Source organism: Ornithodoros turicata, chromosome 9 (genome assembly GCF_037126465.1).
Source record: "Ornithodoros turicata isolate Travis chromosome 9, ASM3712646v1, whole genome shotgun sequence".
In the NCBI taxonomy this organism is placed as follows: domain Eukaryota; kingdom Metazoa; phylum Arthropoda; class Arachnida; order Ixodida; family Argasidae; genus Ornithodoros; species Ornithodoros turicata.
Window position 1 is genome coordinate 2,006,455 of NC_088209.1, and position 18,278 is coordinate 2,024,732.

General features: G+C 45.8%; 1 long non-coding RNA gene across 1 annotated transcript in view; it reads right to left on the minus strand.

Moving 5' to 3' along the window:
* The window catches only part of LOC135369187 (uncharacterized), a 35,559-nt gene extending 22,856 nt beyond the window's left edge, over positions 1-12,703 (minus strand). The window contains exon 1 of the long non-coding RNA XR_010414961.1: positions 12,616-12,703. This is a non-coding gene — a long non-coding RNA (uncharacterized LOC135369187). The remainder of the gene's footprint in view (positions 1-12,615) is intronic.
* Between the last annotated feature and the right edge of the window lie 5,575 nt (positions 12,704-18,278).

Genomic DNA, 18,278 nt, shown 5'->3' on the forward strand with positions numbered 1-18,278 from the left:
CCTGCTTGACAAAAGCACCAGTACTGGCGTTTTATGATGAAACGAAGCCTATAGTTTTGTATGTCGACACTAGCAGAGAAGAGTAGGAGCGGTTTTGACCCAAGAAGGCCATCCTGTAGCCTACTCGTCCAAATCATTCACGCAGTCCCAATTTAATTACTCTCAAATCGAGAAAGAAATGCTGGCTATACTTTTCGGCTGCAACAAGTTTCATGATTTCATCCTAGGGAAGCCGAGGGTCAAGGTATTAACGGACCACAGGCCTCTGGAAACCATCTTTAAGAAGCCCTTGCTACAGTGCCCCCTAAGACTGCAGAGGATGCGTCTGTTTCTTCAAAAATACGACATCGTCGTTAGCTATCGACCAGGAAAATACATTCCTATCGCCGACGCTCTGTCACGGTCTCCAAGTAAAGACAAGCTCGAAGAGGAGACATGCGTTATCAGCGCGGTCAAATATGTCTCGGCAAGTGATGAACGCCTGCAACAGATCAAGGTTGCAACAGACAGTGATGCAATTTTTGTTACTCTTCGTGCATTTGCAGCTACTGACTGGCCGGAAGGTAAGATACAGGTCCCCGAAGCACTCAGGCATTTCTGGCCCTTCGGGGAAGAGATACACACCGAAGGTGGCACCGTCCTACGCAGCAATCGGATCATCGTTCCACCCTCCATGCGAAAAGAGGTACTTCGTTCTTTGCACGAGCCGCAGACTGCTACCGAGAAAATGTTGTATAGGGCGAGGGAGGTATTCTATTGGCCCTATATGCATTCCGATGTTATTGACTATGTTAAGGCTTGTGCTGAATGCCAACGTGACATGCCACGGAACCCTAGAGAACCAATGCTTAGCCACGACATTCCTGATTACCCTTGGCAACTTGTAAGCATTGACCTTTGCCATCACAACGGGACTCAATACGTCGTTATGGTGGACTCTTACTCGTATTTCTATGGACTTCGCCCCCTGCACCGTACGACTGCAAAGGACTTAGTTCGTGTGTGCAGTGAAGTGTTCTCTACTCATGGACTGCCGATGATTCTTAAAACCGCCAAGTCGCCTTGGCGATTTCGTTGAGCACTATATTAGACGTCGCGGAACCCAGCAGAAAGGACTCCAAATGTCCAACAACCACCTCTTTCATATCATAATAAAACCTTGCAACAACATCTAGCTATTGGCACGGCTGCTCCACTACGGGTGTTTCGTCCACGGCGATTGCGTAGAAGATAGATGGTCTGTTGAGCTCTTGCACAACAAGCTTCTTAAAGTGAGGCCCGAGGCCATCAGACACAATGTACGACGCCTTACTCTGTTTACCCGAAAGTTGCCTGGCGATCTCCGAGTCCGGAAACATTAGCGGATAAAGGGACGAGGCGGTATCGGTCCAAGAGTACGGAATTCCTTTTAGGGCGTTCCTTTGGTAGGCGTCACCATTTGAAAGTTGGCTTCACCTAATACTTCGGTGTACTGCGGGAAAGCAGACTTCAACAAACCCTTATTGTTGCGGAATTATGTCTGTAAATTTTGTGGAACTTCTCGATTCTTTTATTTGTGTTGCGGGAAAGAAAACTTCAACCTGACATAATAGACATTGTTCAGTAATAAATTAGGTTAGGTCAGTGCGGCTGTGGCAGCTTGAATCTCCTTCCGAACCTCATTATCGAAGCAACTTTGTGGGCAAAGCAAGCTGCCATGGCCCTATTAATCTATCCTAACTTCACTGAACTAACCTAAGACATCATAGGCTTTGTTTAGTGATCAGTTAGGTTAGGTTAGTGCGGCTATTGCAGCTTGCCTCGCCCTCCCAACTGCATTATCGAAGCTGCTTTGGGGGCAGAGCAAGCCGCCATGGCCCTGTTAAACTAACCTAACTTCACTGAGCTAACCTAGGACACCATAGGCTTTGTTTAGTGATCAGTTAGGTTAGGTTAGTGGGGCTATTGCAGCTTGCCTCGACCTCCTGACTTCATTATCGAAGCGGATTTGGGGGCAAAGCAAGCTGCCATGGTCCTATTAATCTAACCTAGCTTCACTGAACTAACCTAAGACATCATAGGCTTTGTTTAGTGATCAGTTAGGTTAGGTTATTGCGGCTATTGCAGCTTGCCTCGCCCTCCCAACTGCATTATCGAAGCTGCTTTGGGGGCAGAGCAAGCCGCCATGGCCCTGTTAAACTAACCTAACTTCACTGAGCTAACCTAGGACACCATAGGCTTTGTTTAGTGATCAGTTAGGTTAGGTTAGTGGGGCTATTGCAGCTTGCCTCGACCTCCCGACTTCATTATCGAAGCGGATTTGGGGGCAAAGCAAGCTGCCATGGCCGCGCATTAATCGGGCGAAGAGTGTTTTGCTCTTCCTTAATGCTACTCCTTCGTGCCCTGCGCCCTTTGGCATTCCTGTTAAAGACGATGTTCGCATACTAGGATATAACTTTAATAGTTGCGGACTGTCGCCGTCCTCATGGCTGAGGGTGCACCAGCGCAGTGTCCCCGTTCTCGCTGACCTCAGAGGTTTGGTGCTCCCTATCACGTGTCGAGCCCGTCTTGCCGCCTCATGGTTTTTCAGTAAGTACTGGTACCATGGCAGTGTCCTTATTCCCCCTCGTCAGATCTTGGTAGCTGCTACTCGCACAGCTTTTCGTTTCATCTGGGGTGGCAGCGTGGAATGGGTGTCACGCGCCCGCATGTGCTTGCAGCGGGAGTTAGGTGGCCTATGGGTTCCACATATGAAGACCAAGTGTCTCGCCCTTGGTCTTAAAGGTATTTTTGATGCGCTCATGGAGCCGTGCCACCCTGCCCATGATCTGTTACAGTTCCTCCTGGGTCCTGATGTCAGGTTTTTTTCGGCTTTTTCGCTGAGTAGGCCTCGGTCTGAGTTTGTCGCACCCCACCTCAGGGAGTGTGCCTCCTCCATGCGGCGCCTGCGCGAGTCCTACCCAGGTGAACGCATTTCTACCTGGACTGTGAAGCGACTGTACAAATCTCTCTTGGAGCTTCTTCCCATGCCTCCGGCGGCTGTGGCCCTTGGTGTGCCCCGGCAGGTTGCTTGGCGTCTTGTCACCGCGGGCTGGTTCGACGCACGTCGGGCTAGCCTGCAATGGCGCTTGGCACACGGCGTTTTACCGCTTCGGGACCGTCTGTCTCGGTACGGAGTCACCACCCCTTTCTGTCCATTCTGTGCTTGTCACGAAACTGCGGAACATGCGTTTCATCATTGCCTTGTGCCCGATACGCTATGGCACAAAGTTGAAGTCCTGTTCGGTGTGTCACGCATTCGGTGGGCTGTCATTCAAACGCTCTTTCAGCCTCCCGTCCCGCATCGCGATAGGAAACAGTTCCTCCTTCTGGCAATTGAGATTAACTACCAGGTGTGGATTTCTCGCTGCATTGCAGCACAAGGTGGCCGCATCCGTAGTGTAGCAGAAGTGCTAAATCTTGTTCGAGCAGGGGTTCGTCGCGCTCTTCGTAGAGAGAGAGCTGTGCTGGGAGCTGTGCACTTTGCAAGACGGTGGCAGACATCTTCGGTCCTCTTTGAAGATGATAGAGATACGTATGTGCTTCACTTTTAGGTGGCCAAGTACAGTGTGCCGTTGTCACGTTCGCAGCTTTCCGCGAGTATTCGTTCGTTGCATGGTGACGTCCAGCACACATATTAATCTAGAGATCATATTGCTCTAGAGTTGGCATCTACGTAGCCTTAGTTTAGTCCGTGTGAAACGTTAGAGGGAGCCAGTCTGTGTGGCTGGTATTTCGCTCTGATGCCAATACAGAGAGAGAGAGAAGGGGGGGGGGGGGGGCAAAGCAAGCTGCCATGGCCAAATTAATCAAACCTAACTTCACTAAACAAACCCAAGACATCATCAACTTGGTTAGTACCAAAATTGGGGAAACAGTCAGCAAAATCACGCTGAACAACGAGGAAAGGAAGAGTTCAGCAACACTCAACGTTCGTTGCAGTGGGCTGGCCCGCAGTACAGGGAAGTGTTAGGTGAAGCCAACTTTCAAATGGTGACGCCTATTAAAGGAATGCCCCTTTTAGCGTCATTGCCAACACGAAGAGGGTCTCACCTGCGCGACGCGGTCACACGCAGACAGGGCGCCTCTGTTGCACGTGAAGTCCAAGCCATGCTGCACATTCTTCGGCCGTCCAGAGTCGTCCCAGTGCTGCTTGGCACATTCGACGTGTCGCTTCGAGCCTGTGTGGCGTTTGACGGCTGCAACGCCCTGTTGCCTGCAGCTGATGCTCTGGTTGCACAAGATACAAAAACCGCTGTCGGGAGACCCCCACCACACTGATATTCGGTCACCATTTTCGTCGATTTCGTTCAGAATATCAGCGTTGAACTACGTGGAACGACCTACGCAAGAAGGGAACCCTTTTTTCCATCAAACGGCACATTCGCGGGTCGCAACGTAGTACCCCACAGTTCAACTAAGTGCACGCGGGGTGAACCATGCATTTCCTACTTCTTAACTTACGTTTCAGTTTGGAGAGTATACGAAGAGGGGAGTCAAGTCCTGTAGATCCACAGGGGTGACACAAACCCGCCATTGTTGTAACTACCCTCAAGCGGGTGTTTTTGGCAAAACTGCCATCTTGTCCTGGTCGCACGTCATAGAAAACGTCATTTTGAGGTCATGTGACTTTGTTTACAGGTCGTTTTGCCACTTACAGACATGTTTTCGCCGTCATAACACCAAGAGATGACCGTATTTTGCCAGCGTAAACTATGCGGTGCTTCTTCCGCAACATGGTTGCCCATTTCACCTTAGTTTAAGTACATCGCATCGGCTCGGTAAGTCTTAACGCGCAATCGTCATCACACCTTTGGAAGTTGTCAACAATACGAGGCTTTATGTGTCAAACTGCGCGTTTTATTGCGAGATTATCGGATAAAGATAATTACCGTGATCAAAAAACATCCAAAACATCGTCCAGAAACAACAACCGCATTGTTTACAAACTGTTTGGCTACCGAAATTGCTTGGTCCCTGGCCCAATCCAGCCCAGCAACGCTCTGCGCTCAAAGCTCTTCTGACATTTCTGGACACCATCGGACTTCGATCGTTATTGTAAAGGGGCTCGTTATTTTATTCTCCCCATTCCACCAAGCACTGGGGTAGAGTATCGCCTGTTGCGATGAAACTCCCCACTCTCCAAGGCCGAAAATAAAGTTGTTGTTGTTGGCCGCCGATCACGGGCACCGCCATCTTTAAGGTCACGTGTGCCTTGACATTTGCTGTGACGTGCGACCAGGACCTGTCCAGGATGCATTGCGTTCGCCCAGCACGCTTTCGTCTACGGAGCAATACATTGGATGCCACCCCTGTGTGTAGATCACATAAACAAGATACAGAAACCGAAACAGAAACAAAAATCTTCAGTGTCGGTTTCAGTATTTGGTTCAGTTTGGAGAGTCACATTCTCGGGATCACTCTGGTTTACACTTCGCAAAATAAACTTCGAGAATAAACTCCTCGAAATAAATCACGAAAAAATCCACGGTGTAAAGATAAAGCCGTAAAAATCAACTTTTGCGATACAAACGCTTCAGATTCAAACTTTCAAAATAAATCGTCTCCGATTGGTCGACAGGCATGGCAGCCTCAGAGCAGCGAAGGCTTTTGGCTCCCGCGTCTCAAAATAGTTCCTCGCAGGGTGAGGTGGGCTGGGAACGAGAGTACTGAGTCTGGACGAATCGTTTACTGTATTCTCCGCCGGCTATCAGGATTCTGTTGACACTGCAGTTAATGATTTCTTCTGCTGCTCGCCTGTCAAATTTGAGTATGTCGAACTCTGAATTCGTGTAGTGTCACCAAATGAGTTCCCGGTGTTGGTCCCAGCTATGGTGGACACCTGCTATTTTATGAACATTGTCGCGAACATCGCCATTCTCCTGCAGCTGCCTTGGTTGTGAAGTCGTAGCGTTGAAAAGTGACGATCGACGAAAAAGCCTGATTCCGATACCGTCTGTATGTGTTTGTGTGTGTTCCAGCCTCAGAACCGTAGAATCGTGAAATCGGAACCTCCCTGTGGTTTTCCTTGTGAGCCTACGTTCTGATAAACCCAGGGAACAGGTACTGGACAGACTCTCGAAATGCGTTTTTGCAAATAAGCTGCATATGAATGTGAAGAAATTGTTTGTTTGCTTGCAAGAAAAAACTATTTTCTCTCGGATGAATAACTTGAGTCAGCAGTGGTGCCCTAATTTTTTGTAGCCAGCTTACGGTAGTCTCAAAGTGTAACGAAATAAGATTCTAATATCAGGAACACCCACATTGACTGGCGCACCTTCCTAGACAACGATTTGCCATGCAAAAGCTGCAAAAGATGATCTAGACGTAATACTTCAAGCACTTTGTTTTCACTGCTCTTTGAATACCCTGGAACCTAAGAATGCCATTTTCTTAAATACCGTGAAATTTTCTCACAGAAATTTTTGCATCTTTCTTATTCACGTGGATATACAGTACAAATTCTGGTTATCAAATGTCGGAACTGAAGAAAACCAAGCGCAATAAGTAACTGAAATCAGAAGTGCGAGAAATGAATGGCACCCTATGTTGTATTTGTTTGCCTTCCTTTCTCTCCTATGATCTTCACAATCCCGAAGTACGTTTATTAGCAGGTCACTCTTTATGCCAAGCACCCACGCCAAGAAGAGGTCTAAAATTTACGGTACCAGCTACTTCACTGTATGGTACCCTTGCACCTATTTTTACAGCTTATAGATATTGTGCTGAAATATGAAATCACTGTAAAACTTGCATCCCGCGCCATTACATTAAATGTGCTGCTTGCAGTTCTGTAGCGTTGTTTTAATTCTCACGTTCAAGTGACAAGGCAAAAAGAACGCTCCAAGACTTACTCTCAGACAACCATTATTTCGGGGCCACGTGCTCGCACTAAATGGTCACGAGCATACTTTTGAAAACAATAGGGGCACATAGGGAAACCGACGTTGCATTTGGGATGGCCTACATACCCTTTGGGATGGCAGACCCGTGCTTCCCCTCTAACACCAGGCAAGGAAAGCGCACAAATGATGTATATGTAGATGTCAGAAGGAAGCTCGCAAGGGACAACTTCATATTTCGGCACAGTTTAATGCGCCCCCATTGTTCACGAAAACAAAACGATGATTTACATTCGATATATGCATCGTCTAAAAAATGCACACAGTTTTTTTCAGTGATATTTAAGAGGGTCTCAAGCTACATCTCTGGCAGGTTTTGGCTGGAATAGCCCAGGTTGACGGTTACACAAGCTGATGTATGTCAGCATTGAAAATATAAAGGAAAAAAAGGCAATTTAAAATTCCTCACTCAATTTACTACTTTTCATAGCTTACACCTTGACAGGTGTTTTTTTTTTATCCAAAAATGTTTTCATTGCCAAAATCAACGAGAATTACCATCATCACATTAACAAGTTTCAACTGTATAACAATAATAACAAGTAATAACAAACATGTGCTTACTTTTTCTGCAATCAAGATGCGAATTACATCGTTGAGTTGCAGGCTTCAGTGAAAAATCACTGCTTGTGATGTCAGTGCTGAGTGAGCACGGCACTGCTAGTGACACAACATGTGATTCCAGTGTCTTTCACCCCACCCCAGGTTATTTTGTGAGCAATTAGCATCAGAATCAATGAGCTTGCATGATGCACTTATGATGCACCGATTAACATACTGTAGTGCTAATTTACAATGTAGTTTGTGGCTGTGGAGCACACTCATATTCAGTATGCCATGTGAACTAGAGGAGCATTTTCTGCCATAAACATTATATGAGCGAAGACCCCCAAAAATGTAGGCACTGTTTACGTGCATTTGACAACCTGCATTTTTATTACTGAGAGGCTCTCTTCGTAGCTAGAGGGAAAGGGTGCTGGCAATGTGGCGCATGTTCATAAGATGTAGAACCAGAGACACAGAAAAAAATTGACAGCATATCATTATCTCAATCATGTCATTGTGTCTCCTGTTCTGCATTTGTTAATCTTTTTGTGTAGTTGCTTGATTTTAGCCCAACAGCAGGGTCAGCAATTAGAGAACATCCAGGACATGCAAGGCATACATTTCCTCATTCTCCGCATTCCTCATTCAAGTAAAGTTGAAGAAGTAACCATGCGAAGAAACAATACAACAGTGAAGCTGGCTTCAGTACACTCAACATGTCACATGTAACAATCTACAGTATGCCTCAGTGTTTCCCAAACCATGTGTCAGGACCCCCATTGGGGCCGCGATAGCCCAAACGGGGCCCAAGAGAAAGCAGATGAAGTGAGCGCAATATGCCACAAAACCAAGGAAACTATCTCTCTACGACTGCATTATATTGAAGTTGTTTTACAAAAATGCAAGTTCAGTTCAGCGCACAATCAGTCGGGAAACAAGCTAACTCGCAGCAATGCTTTCAATCAAGTGTGTCGCAGTATTCCTCACTGTATCATGACGAGACCGTGGACCTACATCAGACGCTACTTGCACGCACTAGTATAACATTCATATTTATTTATTTCGAGAACCCCAAGGGTCCGGAGGACATTACATGGGGGGTGGAAACTGGAGCGTAAGATACGTTTACAGCAACTTGATAGAAACAAACAAGCAAGCAAAAAGGAACAACACAATTAGCAGTAAGTAAACAGGAAAATAAAGAAACGACGACAGGACAAACTTATATGAAAACAAGTATTAAAGTGTGAAACAGGGAGTTTGTTCACATAAGTACAGATGATTAACAAATATGATAAGGGGGAGGTGAAAAATTTCATAGCAACTGACATACAAGCGTGGTGGTCTTGTGGGTGGAGTGAACGGGAGAGAGGCTGTTACAAAATACTGTATGCTCGATAATAGTTGCGAGAGATGATGGGAGGTTGTTCCATTCGATGGCAGTTGAACAAAAGAATGATCTGGATAATGCATTGGTATTACAATGAAAGCGTGCGACCTTATTAGCGTGGTCGATGCAAGGAAAACTGACACTCGGGCAGGTGATGGGCGATTGGTGCGGGGGCAAGATGAAAAAGAACCAATGGAAGAGGGCTAACTTGGCAAGACGGCGACGACGTTCGAGTGAGTCGTGATTAAGATTTGATTTTAATGCGGTTACAGAGGTATGGAATTAGTAGTCGTTGGAAATGAAACGGGCAGCCAGATTCTGGATGGCTTCTATGGCATCGCAGAGATACTTATGGGGAGGGTCCCAAACAGGTGATGCATATTCCAGCTAGCTTCGTACAAGAGCCGTGAAGGTTAGGAGCTTAAGATGGAGGACGCCAACCTGAGGGTGCGTCTAACAAAGCCTAGGGTGTGAAAAGCGTTAGTTATTATCATAGATTGAGAAGTTACCCGTCAAAAAGAACTCGTTACAAGTTACCGTGTGCAAAATGTAACTAAGTTAATAACAAAGTTCTTCAGGCTGAAATGTAACTCACAGTTACTGAGTTACTTAAAAAAAGAACGAGTTACACGAGTTACTTACAAGTTACTTCGGACACAAAATAGCATTACGCAGGTGCAGCGCACGTGAGCAGTTGAGTTCGACCTTGGGTTGCCTGCGGAGGAGTGCAACACGCTTAGATCGTTTTCATTTATGTAATAATAAAACTCTCGCGGTCTGTAAACAAATGGCGTGGTAGTATTTGACAGCGCCACAAATTTGGTAGAATTGAAGTACGTTCGAAGCTAGAGGTGAACAAGGTCGCGCCCGAAAGCCAAGGTCTTGAAGGGATTACGATATGATCTCTTAAAGGGATGCGACCCTCGCTTCTGCTTTTCATTCAATGGGAAGCAGCGAACAAGTGCCCGTTCGTGGAACCCCAGCCCTCTCCTTCCGATTTGTTTCGGTTTCAGTCTGTCTACCAATGTCATGATGACGTTTCCCTGGTAGAGGTCTATTCGAACACTTTGCATCTTACTCCCTGTGGGCGCACAATGGTACAGCTTCATTTCAGTGGCAGCGGTTCTTACTTCCTGAATAAAATACTGTCATTGATTGAATATCACGTTTTATGGCAAAAAACATGCCACGAAGGAACCGGAGAGAAAGCAAGAAAATATGTGGGCGTGAGTGGAAAGCGAGTTAAAAGTAACTTGGAACTTAACTTAACTTACTTTGGCAAAGTTACCTGAAAAAGGAACGAGTTCCTCTGAAAGTTACCACGGCACAAAAGTACCGAGTTAAGTTACAAGTTTCCAATAAAAGGAACTTAGTTACCTCGAACTCTGGTTATTATGTGGTTGATGTGCTCGTTCCAAGCTAGGTTGGAGGAAAGGTGGATTCCAAGATATTTGTAAGAATCTGCTCGGGTTAATGTGATATCACTTAGAATGTAGGGGAAGGCAGGAAGACAGGAGACCCATCTTCGCGAAAACGACAAAATGCGACACTTTGCAATGTTCAGAGGCATTTGCCACTCATTGCACCAACGCCAGATTAGTGAAAGGTCGCTCTGTAAGGTTAGTTGGTCAGAAGGAGAGAGGATTTGCTTGTACACTACACAGTCATCAGCAAAGAGACGAATCGTGGAAGATATGCCTGAAGGAAGGTCGTTTATATAGATAAGGAAAAGGAGAGGGCCGAGGACTGATCCCTGAGGGACACCAGAAAGCGCAAGTACATCTGGAGATAGGTGGTTGTTGCAAGTAACAAATAACGTACAATTAGTCAGAAGTTGAGCTATTCAACGGACGACATACGGGTCGAGGTTAAGCAGATAGAGTTTGTATAGAAGCTTAGAGTGCGGCACCATATCGAAGGCCTTGCGAAAGTCTAAGAAAGCGGCGTCAGTCTGATGATTATTGTCCGCGTGGAGAAAAATGTCGTGAACAAAACTGGCTACTTGAACATGAAAGAACTGAGGTACTGAGGCTGGAACAACATAGAAGGGACAAATACATACAAAGCCTCAATTTGCCTAAGAAATTAACGATGAAAGATGAGAGTCACTGAAAAGGTTAGCCAGCTGTAGGAGTCGAACCCACATCTTCTGGATTGCCGGCAATCCAGAAGATGTGGGTTCGAGTCCTACAGCTGGCTAACCTTTTCAGTGACTCTCATCTTTCATGGCTACTTGAGTTTCACACGAAAAGAGCTTTCGAAACCCGTGCTGCAAGGGATAGAAGAAGCATTTTTCTTCAAGGTACTTAACTACGTTGGAGTATGCGTTCGAGAATTTTACATACTATAGAAGTGAGTGAAATGGGGTGGTAGTTATTAACGATGTGGCAGTTGCCTGATTTGTGAATAGGGACAATCTTCGCCGTCTTCCAGTCCTGCGGTAAAGCAGAATCTTGGAGTGACTGAGTAAATATGCAACATAGAATCTTGCTGGAAATAGATCTCGTGTTGTATAGAACCTTCGGGTTAATAGAGTCCGGACCAGCACTTGACGACAGCTTAAGTAACACAATGATTTTACAAATGACATGAGTGCTGATATGGATGGGGACCATAGGTGAGGAGGCGATTACTGATAATGGAGTTTGGGTGTACCCGTTATCGGTGTTGAAAACGGATGAAAACAAGGAAGCGAAAGCGTTGGCGCAGTTGTTGTCGGCGGGTGTCAGTTAGACTGATAAGGTGGGAATTTGGCGGAGATCAAATTTTCCAAAATTGTTTTGGTTTATTCGTCAAGAGAGACGGGAGGTCGATGGTAAAGAACTTATGTTTCACTTCCTTGATCGAGCGCCTGTATTCCCGTTCACAGTAGTGAAATTTAGCCCATGATACGTCGTCGCCAAGACGCTTTGCCTTCCTGAATAAACGCTTTTCCTTGGTTAGCAAGATTTTAAGACTTTTCGTGAACCAAGGATTGTGATCATAAGATTTCACTCTTATCCTTGGAACATTGTACTCGGTAAGGTAATTTATGTTGTCACGAAAGAGGGACCAGTTATCCCCAATGGAGTCAGGCGAGGTGACATGAAAGGAATTTTCATACAGAGCTTCAAGACCCTCGTTGAGGGCTTGGAAGTTAGCTCGAGCGTAGTCGTATATGGTTTTATAGTTGAAGTTATGAACATTTGGACTACTTGAAGAGATATCTTAGAAAATGGCCTTGTGGTCACTGGGACCATCAGTGACATGCAAAGAAGTGATGTGCTCAGGATGGGAGGTTAAAACCAAGTCAAGGATTGGCTGCGTGGCATGAGTTAGTCGTGAAAGATGTGGAACGACATGCGATAGATTAAATGTAATGCTAACATCATGCCGCATCATAAACGTAATGCTGCATCAATGGCTAACAACAAAAAGAATTAGTTACACAGCAAACGAGCCCACCAGAACAGGAGCGCAGAACCATGCGACTGCTCCATCCGAGAGGCAGGCAGAAACTGACTCGTAATGCTTTTTTTTTTTCTGCTGTATATAGCCCCACAGCTGCACCCCCTAGCGGTTACTTTCTCAACTAATCTCACAACAAAATTATTAAGAATCACGCCAGCGCTACTCCCGGTCCCAAGGCAGAAGATGATAGAAAATGGCAGGAATGCCCGGACAACAGCAATCAGCACCCGACGTGCACGGGCACGAAAATCGCAAACAAAGCGGGAACAAAGTTGGCGAAAGCATTAGTTACACAACAAATCACCTCACCACAGTAGGAGCGCAGACCGATGCGACTGCTCTCCGTGACAGCCAGCCAGAAACTGAGCGAGCGCGGGGATCGCACGTCTGCTTTCCGCGACAGCCGGAGAGAAACTGACTGGGGCGCCGCTCCGCGGCCAGCCGCCGGCTCTAAAGCGAAACGCACCGCCTCCAAAATAATGTCGCCACCGGCGCGCGTACGCTAACGATCTCTGATTGGCTGCGCAATATATGTATAAATATTTGGATGCTCATTGGTTTAAAAAACTGGCGTCAGTTTCCTTTGCGCTGATTGGGCGAGAGTCATTTGACTGAGGAGCGAGCATCCGAACGCGCGAACCGCTCAACGGAAGCAGTTGAACGGAGGAGAATCGGAGCATCACGTCTGTTCGACTTCGGCCACGCGTGTTCTCTCGGACTGCAACCGTTGTGCACGCAGACGCTAGGGGGTAGTTTGAGGGTTTTTAATGCTTTAGATTTAGATTGTGGCGAACTGCTAATGTGAGAACGGATGGCACATCCACCTCATCATCACAACAGCGGGAAGACGAACATGTGATGGAATCCCTGCACCTCCAAAGGACGCAGAAATCGTCAGAGAGGAAGTCTGCACTCTTTCCGACGTACTGCAGGTAAACGGTAAGACAAGTTTGATTACTTTTTTGTGACTGAAGGAAGTAATGCAGGTTTATCACGTTAAGTGCATTACGTACAACATTTACGAGTCACTCGGTACGTTAGCGGCGTTTCATTGTGCAGTGCATTGCCGTAACTTGTACGTTTCTGATATGCCGTTAATCAAATTATGTGTGGTTATGCTAGTTGCCCCTCATGCACGTCGCTGCCGTTCATTCACTGTGATCTACGAACATTCGTGACAAATGCCTCGGTGTTCAAATACGAAATCAAGATCGATTGCTTATCATAGCAGTGATTTTCGTGCAGAGTTACGGACCATCAAAATATTTTTTGTTTTGTTTTAGTTATCCCGCAGCCATCGGCAAAAACGACGCACATAGCCCAGCATTGGCTTTTGAACTGCCCTTCGATGTCGAAGCACCTAAAGCTCCAGTGAAGCCTGTTACAAGATGTAAAAAGATATGTACTGTAGCTTTTTAGAGGCAGTTTCCGAGGACAAATAAAGTTGATTTGTCATACACCATCGCTTTTTGGGACTTTGGGATTGTCTGCTTTGGGACAGCATGATCGTTGCTCTACAGCAAGACAGCAAGCGCCGAAGACAAACGGACGAGGCTGGGGGGATAAGGGGGACGAGAGGAGAGACGAAAAACCCGAGGAGAGAAGGGGAAGGAGGTTGGGAAAGGAGGTCGATCTGCGCATGCGCACTGGGCCCCAGCTTTTTTCCCGCGCTGGCCAGCGGAGACGCTGTGAGTGGCTCCTGGGGATCACGTGGTTTGGGCGCCCGCCATTTTCCCTGGACCATTGCGTAAACGGCAGCTTCCGGCGGATGCCGCGGCCGCTACGCATACGCGCTCCTAGCGCCCTCTGGGGCGACCACCTCCGAGAGGCTAAGAGTGAAGAGCATTCCTGCGCCCCCTGCTGGCCATTCTCATTGGTCGTGAGGCTAAGAGAGAAGAGCATTCCTGCGCCCCCTGCTGGCAGTTCTCATTGGTCCAGACATCATCCTATTGTCTCAGGGCTACACTGTTCTTTTCCACTAATGCTCCTTTGGTCAATCTGCAGTGAAGCCACGGTATGACGTCATCATGCACCTGCGTGGCTCAAGGACGCGTGCGCTCTAGACAGGGGACCTATTATTTATTGAATCACTACCCCAAGATTATTTCCTTTATTCTTCTATAACGATTGCATAGGAAACTATTGCAGAAGAGCACCATGCATGAAAACTGATCGTAGGAATTCCAAAGTCTTACTAAATGAGACTTGCAAAAGAACAAAATATCCTAACATGTAACTCCATCAACGGCTAATAAGAGGACTAGGCACTCAACAAATCAACGCGCGCAGAACTCAGGGCAGCACTATCGTCAAGACGACAATGTTCCTTGTCAAAAAAGAAAAAATACAAAGCATTAACACAGGAAAGCATGCATATCGGAGCATGTCAGGACAAATTCGCACGACTGTTGGGCAACAGAGGAAAACGAACACTTGAACAGAGTGAAAAGACGCTCACCATCATTTTTCCCGTTCACAGCATTCCCTCATTGTAAATCCGCTCGTCACAAAATCCACCTGCATCGTCGAACACCATTCACCAGTGACGAACCACAGATCCGCACCCCATCAGAGGCAGACAGAACCCCACCTAAGCTACGCTCTTCTACTGACGATCAACGCAATTGCCAGGATCATAATTACCGTGTCTACACCCGCCAGTGTCCAAGAGAGAAGTGAATCCTTGCGCCCCCTGCAGGCCAGTCTCATTGGTCGTGACGGCATCCTATTGTCTCAGGGCTACCCTGTTTTTTTTTTCACTAATGCTCCTCTAGACAAGGTCAACCTGCAGTAAAGCCACGGTATGACGTCATCTTGCAGGTGCGTGGCTCAAGAACGCGTACGCTCTAGACATGGGACCTGTTATTTATTGAATCACTATCCCAAGATTATTTCCTTTATTCTTCTATAACGATTGCATAGGGAACTATTGCAGAAGAGCACCATAGAAAAGAGGAGATTATAGCATTTCATTCCCAAAGTCTTACTGTACAGGGAAAAAATGGTGCAGCAAGACATGTTCATCCCACCCGAGAGCCAGGTAGATAATTGAATAATGATGCTTTGTTCCTCCTGAATAAAGTCACACACCTGTCCCCCTCGCGGTTACTCTCTGAACTAAATGAATCGCAAAAGTATTAAGAATAGCACTATTCCCATTCAAGGCAGCACTATCGTCAAGAATATTCCTTGTACAAAAAGAAAAAAACTACATGTAGAAGGAAAGCATGTCAGAACAAGCCCAGGCATGTCAGCGCATGTTTGTCAGACAACAAGGGGGAAAAAGCGAAAAGAAACAAAGAAGGAAACCAGCATCAAACTATTTCCAAGCACACGCACTCCTCTTGTTCAAAAACAGTGCTCATCATAAATCTGTCCAGGGGAATACACACCATTTTGCTACACTTTTTTCAGTAACAGTCAACGCATTGCTACAGACTGCGTGACATCATCACATCCTGTCTGAAGAAGACACCGGCAAAGACTCCTATTAATTATTGAATCGCAAGATTATTTCCTTTGTCCTACTCTGAATGACATTGATTCTCTCATTAAAATTCAACAAAAAAGCACCCTGCATATTAACTATTTTCACCCCAAAGGCTCATCATGGTCATTAGAATTACAGTAAACTACCACTGCTCCTTAAAATAATAAGTGAGACCACTCAACGTCACCTCCAGGCTTATGTAATACATGACCCTTTCTATGCTCATACATTCGTTGTCTGAGGCTACACCTGCGAGCAAAAACGCGCGGAAGCCGGGTGTGCAAAGTTCCATTCGCGCATTGCGAGCATAAAGGCGGGAAAGCCTGGGAGCAAAGTTCTATTCGCGCACTCCAAAGCACAAGACAGAACGCCTTTACGGGAACATGATGGCATTCCTATACTATATTAATGATTATTGCATTGCAGTTTCGAAAAGCTTCTACAAAACTATAATTTTAGGAGCCCATTAAAATTCAACTTTCTATGGAAACTATAATTGCCCTATTACTTGGATCGCTACTAATGAAGCGCTCCAATTTTTTCTCTCTTCCCATTTCAGCCTTGTCATGCAGTGAAGCCGACTCATATCCAAAATAATTAATTTACACTGAGGGTGCCGTGCTTCAGGAATTCCTATCCTGCGTTCAGATGCAAGCATTTCTTCACGGATACCTTTAACAGCTGACTTCCTCAACATACCGAGCTCCTAACAACATCTGACAAACAATCAGAGAAACCCACTTCTCAGCTGCACCATGCGACTTTCTTCTGCGTAAAATCGGTGATTTGAGGAAGAGAGCAGCAAAAATTGCGCGCACTTGTGCTTGACTTAAAAAACCTGAAGCATATGCTAATAAACTAAGAAAAAGACACTCAGGTCTGGTATGTGATAGAGCCACATACGCAGACGCATTGCCCTTGCGTAAAGAAAGCACAGGACAGGGATACACAAATTTCCTTAGGTGAGCAGGGAAAAGGCTTAAGACCTCAGGTCACCACACATCGCCACGCGGCTAGCACAACATGACACCAACAAGATACTAGCAGCGGGAAGAACTGCAACACTGCTAAACAAGTCCAGACATGCCACGATGACGTCACAAATCAGGAGAAAAAAAGCACACGCATGCACGCACAGAGGACAACGCATTAAACACACGGAGCGCTCAGGAATAATCGTAGCGTTACCGCACATCGCTACGAAGCTCAACATCTAACACAAGACGACAACAACAACAAGATATTAACGAAGGGTAAAAATTGCAACACTGATCAAGTCCAGACATGCGACATCGCATACAAAACACTGCTCATCGGGGAAAGGGCCTAAGCCCGCGGCGGATCATCATAGAGCATACACAACTTCATTTTTCTACTTCGCGTAAACTAAACGCGGTCTGCTTGGAAAACGACGTACAAATTTTCTTAAGGAGCAGAGAAATATAGAAATTTCTACTCTGTGCTCAGATACCAGCATTTATGCTCAAAAACCTGCAAAATTAAGCACTGCTTACTTCGTCAAGATATCGAACACCCAACAAAATCAAACAAACAACCCCACTTCCACTGGTAGAACACTATTTGTATTTATTTAAAAAAACACAAGGCATTGCAGCCAAAGGAAATACTGCGGTACAGGGTCAGTAGCGCATGCTAGTGGAGACTCCTGCGACACACAGTGTAAAACATCATCGACACACAGTTAAAAAACATCAACGTTGAAGCGGTAACTGAAATACTAAACAATTTTCAAGTATTTTGATGAGGCAAGTATATGCTGTCTCAACTTCGCGGCGAAACAATGACTAGTTTTCACATCGAACGGTAAGGCATTCCACAGGCTCGTACCAAAGCACACAGTCAAACGGGTTCCATATGCATTCTTTGGCCTATACAAAATGTAATCTTGTAAAGCAACACTTCGATTGCTCCTGTTGCATTTTTTAAATATAGAGCTATTGTAGGGCACATTTGTCGTTACAATAGAAAAGACAAGCAAGGTACATCTTTCACGAATCAGATCGGGAAAAGGCAAAATATTCAATTCACTGAACAACCCAACGCATGAGGTTCGACTATTAGAGAATGTTATTAATCTGACAGCTCTCTTTTGTAGTTTAAATAGACGCTCAAGGTATGTTGTAAATGCATTGCCCCATGAGGTAACACAGTAAGTCAAGTGACACTGGACCAGAGCAAAGTACAGTTGACGCAGCACATACAGGGGGAAGTACTGTCTAGCAAGGAATAAAGCGTGACAGGACTGCGATATATTTTTTGCGACTTTGTCAATATGTGGCCTCCAAGAAAAAGATGAGTCCAGCAACACTCCCAAATATTTAATTTCATGCACTTGTTCCACAGCTTGATTCTGAACGGTAATATTAATCTGAGTACTACTGATAGATGATGATCTAGAGAAGATTACAAACTTCGTCTTACTCGTGTTTAAAGATAAACGATTCGCTTCGAACCACTGAGC